The 7,115-nt window shown below is 34.6% G+C and overlaps 3 long non-coding RNA genes across 3 annotated transcripts; all 3 read left to right on the forward strand.

Moving 5' to 3' along the window:
- The first annotated feature begins 1,475 nt into the window (after positions 1 to 1,475).
- Positions 1,476 to 2,289, forward strand: LOC110902488. Its single transcript, XR_002571149.2, has 3 exons — positions 1,476 to 1,570; positions 1,650 to 1,902; positions 1,986 to 2,289. It is a non-coding gene; the product is annotated as an uncharacterized LOC110902488 (long non-coding RNA).
- A 77-nt stretch (positions 2,290 to 2,366) lies between these two features.
- Positions 2,367 to 3,101, forward strand: LOC118485421. Its single transcript, XR_004876024.1, has 3 exons — positions 2,367 to 2,518; positions 2,710 to 2,787; positions 2,991 to 3,101. It is a non-coding gene; the product is annotated as an uncharacterized LOC118485421 (long non-coding RNA).
- A 2,169-nt stretch (positions 3,102 to 5,270) lies between these two features.
- Positions 5,271 to 6,857, forward strand: LOC110902489. Its single transcript, XR_002571150.2, has 3 exons — positions 5,271 to 5,366; positions 6,372 to 6,464; positions 6,658 to 6,857. It is a non-coding gene; the product is annotated as an uncharacterized LOC110902489 (long non-coding RNA).
- The last annotated feature ends 258 nt before the right edge of the window (positions 6,858 to 7,115 follow it).

Genomic DNA, 7,115 nt, shown 5'->3' on the forward strand with positions numbered 1-7,115 from the left:
AAATAGCTCAGGTATGGAACAATGGTTCCAACTTAGAGCCTTAAGATCAGATTTTGTGGGTTTTTGGAACAAAGGGGGGGGGTATTTATAGGAAAAGTGGAACCGTTAGGATCGTTTATCGAATATCGTGCCGCGATCTCGAGCGTACACTTGTCAAATTCTTGTGGTAAGTCAGAACTTGGCCCTTTGCTCCTGATTGGGTGAAAGGGCATTGCCCCTTGATCGAACGAAAGGCCAAACTGCATTAAATGCAAAGATTTTTCTGTCTGACAGTCTCACGCGCCCCGCGTAAGGATTTGGTAAATCCTTACGCGCCCCGCCTAAGGTTCCCAGATCAGAATTTACAATTTTGGTCCCTGCACTTCAGAAACACGTATTTTGGCCCATTTTTGGCACGTTTAAGCCCCGTTAACCTCATTTCAAGGCTCTAAGATGAAGTTAAAGTGTAGGGGACATGAAATATGCTCAAAAATATTTCGGATGTCGGTTCGTTTGGCCGTACGATTGCGATGTTCGCTTAATTACGACGGAATGCGCATAAGCGCGAAAGACGATCCAAATGACGCGACGAATGGATTTTTCTCATGCCCAACACTAAGGAATAATATAAGGATGCTTACATAAATTTTTGGATGTCCGGATGTATTCAGAACGTAAGTTATGCGCGAAAGTGCAAACTTGTGCACTTTTTGACACTTTTAGTCCCTGAATGATCCAAAAGTTTGTTTTGGCATACCAAACACCTCAAAGCCTATTTCTAAGCTATGTAGAGGATATTTAGGGTATGTTTAACTTATGAACATGTTCCGGAATGTTCGTTACAGTTCAAATTGGCATACTTTCGCAGTTTGTCAAGTTTAGTTCCTGTAAGCGAATTAACTTGTTTTTGCTATACCCAAGCCTTCAAAACTTATTTCTAAGTTATGTAAAGGTTATTTAAGGTATGTTGAGTATATGTTGATGTTCCGGAGCATTTGTCGCATTAAACTGAGTACGTTTACGCACCAGTTTGCGTATAATGCTCTAGAAAGCAATGTAGAGTTTGAAATTGAACAATAATTGATATGTGCAAAACATACACATATTTATACAAGATCCCAAGTATGAAATACAATATTTCATCGGCTTGGTATTTGTTTGATGGTCGCGGTGACACAGGTGTCACAAAATAAAACTTTGATTTTGCATTAATTTGGTTGTTATAGAAGTAAAAGTGTGGTTTACTCACTTTATTTGGGTGATTACTTTCGGTTGATTGTTTACCGAAAGTGGAAATATTAGGTTCATTTGTTGTTATTGTGTTATGTGTAAATATTGTTTTTTTTTTGATAGATTGTTTTTGTTTTGCCTAAAGTGACCGAAAGTGGAAATACTAGGTTCAAGATCCCATAAGCAAGAACTCACTCATTTTATTCTAAATGCTTTTTATTGCATATTGTTGCTATGCACAGTTAAATATCCAACTATTACATTGCGAATGAAGTTTATCGGGCGTTGAGGGGGCTATGATGACTAAATGTGATTTGCCAGCTAAGTCATATTCTATGACTTTGGAAGTGCAAAGGTTTTGGTAATTTTTTTTAAAAATATATAGATTTCAATACACAAATACCATTCTTCATTTGGTAAGCATTTTTTTATTATTTCAGTTTTGAGTTGATTCTTACTTGATCTAGATCTTGGTGGGTCCTTATGAACGGACTAAAGATGGTTTTCAAGATCCCATAAGCAAGAACTGACTCATTTTATTTCAAATGCTTTTTATTGCATATTGTTGCTATGCACAGTTAGATATCCAGCTATTACATTGTGAATGAAGTTTATCGGCCGTTGAGGGGGCTATGATGACTAAACGTGATTTGCCAGCTCATATTCTGTGACTTTGGAAGTGCAAAGGTTCTGGTAAATTTTTTAAAAAATATATAGATTTCAATACACAAATACCATTCATCATTTGGTAAGCGTTGATTTTTTTATTATTTCAGTTTTGAGTTGATTCTTACTTGATCTAGATCTTGGTGGGTCCTTATGAACGGACTAAAGATGGTTTTCAAGATCCCATGAGCAGGGTTGATGGGCCCGAGTTTATTACACAATGTCCAATTAGACCAGGAGGGAGTTACACATACCGGTTCATAATTTCATGACAAGAAGGAACTTATAGCTCGTGGCTTTGAGCTACTGTTTATGGTGCAGAAATAGTGTCCGTTCGATAAAACAGTGTCCATTTACCGTAATTAGTTAATTCGCTGCTGCAAATTCTTTTCACTCGCTGATATTACGATCCGCATATATAGTCAGTCGCTCATTCGTTGAATTTTTCATCTGTTGTTTGTTGTTTTATTGCTGAGAACGAGTCTATTCTTTGATGATTGATTTGCTGAAACTGTTTGCAGATTCAAAAGGGATTTGACGCAGAATCAAAGTACATCAGCGGAGCTCTTTTCAAATGCAGAAATTCGCTATTGTTCGTTGCAGAACCTGTTAATCTGTTGGTGTTTACAGGTTTGTTGAAAAGGTTTGCCTCAATCTTCCTTTTGATTTTCTATGGTTTGGACCTTATTATTAGATTTCATTCTTTCACACACGTTTAGTACTAAGGATAGTATGTTTTTGGACCTTATCGTTATGATTTCTTTCTTTTAATGATGTTGATTCTCCGAGTCTTTAACATTCGGTATTGATTTGTATTGTTTTTTTTATTTGCAGTCATTCTTATCTACGGTTTGTTCATCTTCGATCGATTCTCTTTTCGGATTCTAATAATCAAATTTCGTCATCTACAAGGTACGAATCCCTTCTTTATGTATCGTTAAGATTTATTGTTGATATTAGATATAATTTTTTTGGATTATGTGGATTCTTGACTGAACCAAATGTGAAGAAGAAGAAAATTGTAAATGAGCTTTGAGGTCATATCAAAAATCAAACAATAAAATTATTGTTAAATGTCTAATTTAGTTACATGGTTTCTGCTATAATTTTTTTAGGGGTGTTCAACAATGGGATGCCAAAAGTGTGAAATAAAATTATTGATGGTGAATAACCAATTTGATTTGAAAAACTTGGACTTGGACAGATCTCAAGGAGTTGTTCAAAAGGATATGGTAAAATAAGAGTCTTTTTAGTTTTTTAATCGAATTCTCTTTGTTTAACATATTTAGCCAGATTTTGTTATTAATGCTCTTATGTGAGGTCATGAAGACCTAAGGCTGAACTAGACTTTTCAAAGTGTAATTTGGTCAAAGTGATACGTGTTGCACCTAGCAAAGCAATCGAGGTATTAAAAATTTTTTTTGTAGATAAGTAGTAGACATTTATGAAAACTGAATGTAATTACGTTTTTTAGAAGATGTGATGTTGCTATGGCTGCCCTTCAGACTAAATACATTATCAAGACCATGCAATGATTACAAGATCAAGAGGTAAAATGTAGTTCAAGATTTGGGGCTCATTCACTGTAAGCTTATGTTTCATTCCCATGTGTGTTAAGCACTATGATTTTTTATATTAATTGAGTGGGAGTACATTGCGTCTTACGTCATTCTGTTTTTTCAGATTAGAGATTAATCGAGTAAAAGACAAACAACGTATAAATATTGGCTAGGATGATTCGTGGCGCTACATAGGCAAATTTGGTGGAGTCAGGTATGTGACTATTTTTTTTAACTAGATAAACATTATAAAGGATTCAAGTTTATGCTTAAGGCAATCATGTACGGGAAAATATATAACACCTGTTTTTTTTAACTAGATAAACATTATAAAGGATTCAACTAAAGGAAGATTCGATATATCTGCAGGAGAAAAGGTAATGTTTTGTTAAGGATGTTTTTATGGGAATTTCCGTAACAAAGCATTGATGTGTTTCTTGATGTATCGTTCCCTGTAGGATGTGGAACCGTCACATGGGTTCATTTGGGTCCATGACTCCACGAGCACCAGACGTGGATGGATGGATCGACGAGCGATGATCAAAGTTGGTTTGAGGTTGTACGGCTTGCCCGCCTTTGAGGTATCTTGATTTCATATGAAAACTAATTTAGCAAGTTGAACATTTATAGCTGGAACTTATTTAATATCATATTTGTAATACATGCAATGACTTCTGTTTTTCATATTATTTTTGGCTAAAAACCGGTTCTAATCCTTCTTAAAAAAACCCGAACCAGTTAAAGAAAAAAAATGTCAACTTATCTCTAGGCCCAGTTAATGTAATCGACACTTGTTGCACCATTTTTTCCTCAATTATGTCGTCAAAGAAGTTAAAATATAAGTTTCTTAACACATGAGTTCAACATCCGTTTAGTCTTAAATTATTGGACGGGTCAAATGGGTTACAAGTGATAGTAAAAAATTGGCACTATTCATTGAACGGGTCAAATGAGTAGTTTCTATTGAACGGTTTAAACGGGCCAAGTGACACTATTATAATTGTCATTTTTTATGATATCTTTAGTACCAAAAATGTGTACTACTCTTGCTAGAGAAGGCATTGAGTAGACTTCCAGAAGGTAAAGAAGAGATACTTGGAATATTTGATCTTCAAGGATTTAGTTTGAAGAATTCAGATCTTAAATTCTTGACATTTTTGGTAAGTTATGAATGGCCCGCTAAAGATAAAACATAACCCAAATCAACTTATTCACAAATAAACGGATAATAGTTTATTTATTGTAGTTATTATTATTATTTTTTGGCATGTAACTGAGACTAGCAGAATGCCTGGCATTAAAATTATGGATATTGAAAGCTAATGTTTTTTCTTGAATATTGACAGTTTGATGTCCTGTATTATTATTACCCGAGCCGACTGGGGCAAGTGCTATTTGTCGAAGCTCCGTTTGTATTTCAGCCAATTTGGCAGCTTGCCAAGCCTTTAGTAAAGTCGTATGCTTCTCTGGTATATTTTTTACACCGTCTTTCCATACAAATTAGTAGAAGTGGCAAACTGGGTGGGTTGGGTAACGGGTCAAAACCTGTAATTATTTAAACGGGCCAAGTTCGCTTGACCATTACACATTTTGTCTCGAGTATTGTAATTGTTTTGGGTCAAAAGGTTTATAGGTTTTATGCATTAAATTACGCTTTGGGTGACTTTTTGCCCGTTTCCTTTTATAAACTGGTTTGACCCGTTATAGATTGAGCGTAACGTAAATCAACCCATTTTACAAGTAAATGGGTCATAATTGCTATCTATAACTAGCACTATTGCTCCTTCCTTTCATGCTTATTCACATTTAAAGGTACAGTTTTGCTCGGCGGATGATATGAGAAAGGAGTATTTTACAGAATCAACACTTCCAGAAAGCTTTAGACATTAACAACATATTCTGGTTTCTTCATGTATACAAAAATCATTCCAGGTATTTGTACATCAATGTTGTTTATCATATGTGCATATAATAATTGATTCCCTGATTCATAGTCCAGTGACAATCGTGTAAAGTTGATGGGTTGAATTAATGAATCCGAATACAACCTATATAGATATTTATGTCAAGCTACATGACCCGTGTAACTCTCTAATCCAGTGATTATATAAAGAAAATAGCTTACAATAAAATGGACTGAATGAGTCAAAAGTTATGCAGGGTGTGTTTATTTAAAAGTTAGATTATATCAATAATAATATATTTTTTGTAATCGTATGTAACCCACTTCTTATTTATAAAATTTTTCTACAAAAGGCATTTTCTATAGTTCCGTCAACAATACTACCCTTTTGACCTGTCATTCTACCACCCATTTGCGTATTTTTCCTCAACATTTACCCGTATGCATCTTGTGCAAGAAGGATGCGAGTTTTTGATATCTCCGAGATTAATTTTTCATGGTACTCGCCAGTCGAGTGATTGATGCATCTTTGTAATACACAACATCTGTGTTGATCGGTTGCTATTTCAACATAGAATTTTGCAGCAGCTTCATAGATGAACTGTGATCAGCAAGGAAATGGGTCAGATTAGGGTCATATTTTATCATTTAACACGGATGTTGTGTATTACAAAGATGAATCAATCACTCGACTGGCGAGTACCATGAAATATTAGTCTTGGAAATATCAAAAATGGCATCCTTCTTGCACAAGATGCATACGGGTAATGCTAAGAAAAAAAATCCCGTTTTGTCGTTTACACTTTTATATTTTTTCGGCTAATATTTTTTAAACGTACAATGTAGAAACTATGCTGTACAGTACATTAATATTTCCTCATTACAAGAGAAATTGTCATAGAATCATAACCAAAACCATGGACATGTTGAAAAACGATGAATGATGGCACCCAGTATCTTTCTTATGGTTAGTTGCAACATTATGTTGAAAATTTACGATCAATGTATTTAATTTTCCTGATTTTCTTCTATAGTTAACCGAGACAACATTCAAGACTTTGGATTGGATGGCACGAACACTATGCTTCACCCTCCCTTTTTCAATGCTTGCTTATCCTTTTTACATGGTAATGATACTTCTTATATTTAAAAGACCAATTTAATACTCTTAAAAATTTCATATATATATATATCTTTTAATGTAGTGCTACATTACCAAGGTAAATGCTAAGTTGAAACAAATGTATAATTTAGTTAATCATTACCAATACTCCATCTCACATCATTTTATCTTCATTCATAACCATTCCTTTGTTTCAGTTGGCAGCATCTGTTGAAGTTTTAAGGAAGGCGCAGTTGTGATTGAAAAATAGAGAAGCTTTGTGAAATGTGAACGAGCCATATTGCAATTTTATGGGAAGAGGCGACCATGGTGGTGGAGGTTTCTTCGTCGATTAACTTCGTCTTTGTACCTGCTCTAGATTCCATTCGATTTAGCGTTTTTTGTAGCTGGCGTTGGGTTAATTAGGATCTATTGCCGAATGTTTTTATTAGTTGTTTTTGTGGCGTTAAATACTGGTGCTTTTCTTTGCCGAAGGTTTGAGATGGTTATTTTGTGATTAAGGTACCTTATTCTCTTATGATTTAATTGAACTTATTGTAGTGCTTTGCTTCATGACTCAAAGTTTTTGAATAAAGTCTTTTAAATGAACAATTGTAGTTTGAGGAAAAACGTCAAACTTTGTTTGGAGATTTGGAATTCATCATATGTTTGTTTT

This window comes from Helianthus annuus, chromosome 13, assembly GCF_002127325.2.
Source record: "Helianthus annuus cultivar XRQ/B chromosome 13, HanXRQr2.0-SUNRISE, whole genome shotgun sequence".
Taxonomy (NCBI): domain Eukaryota; kingdom Viridiplantae; phylum Streptophyta; class Magnoliopsida; order Asterales; family Asteraceae; genus Helianthus; species Helianthus annuus.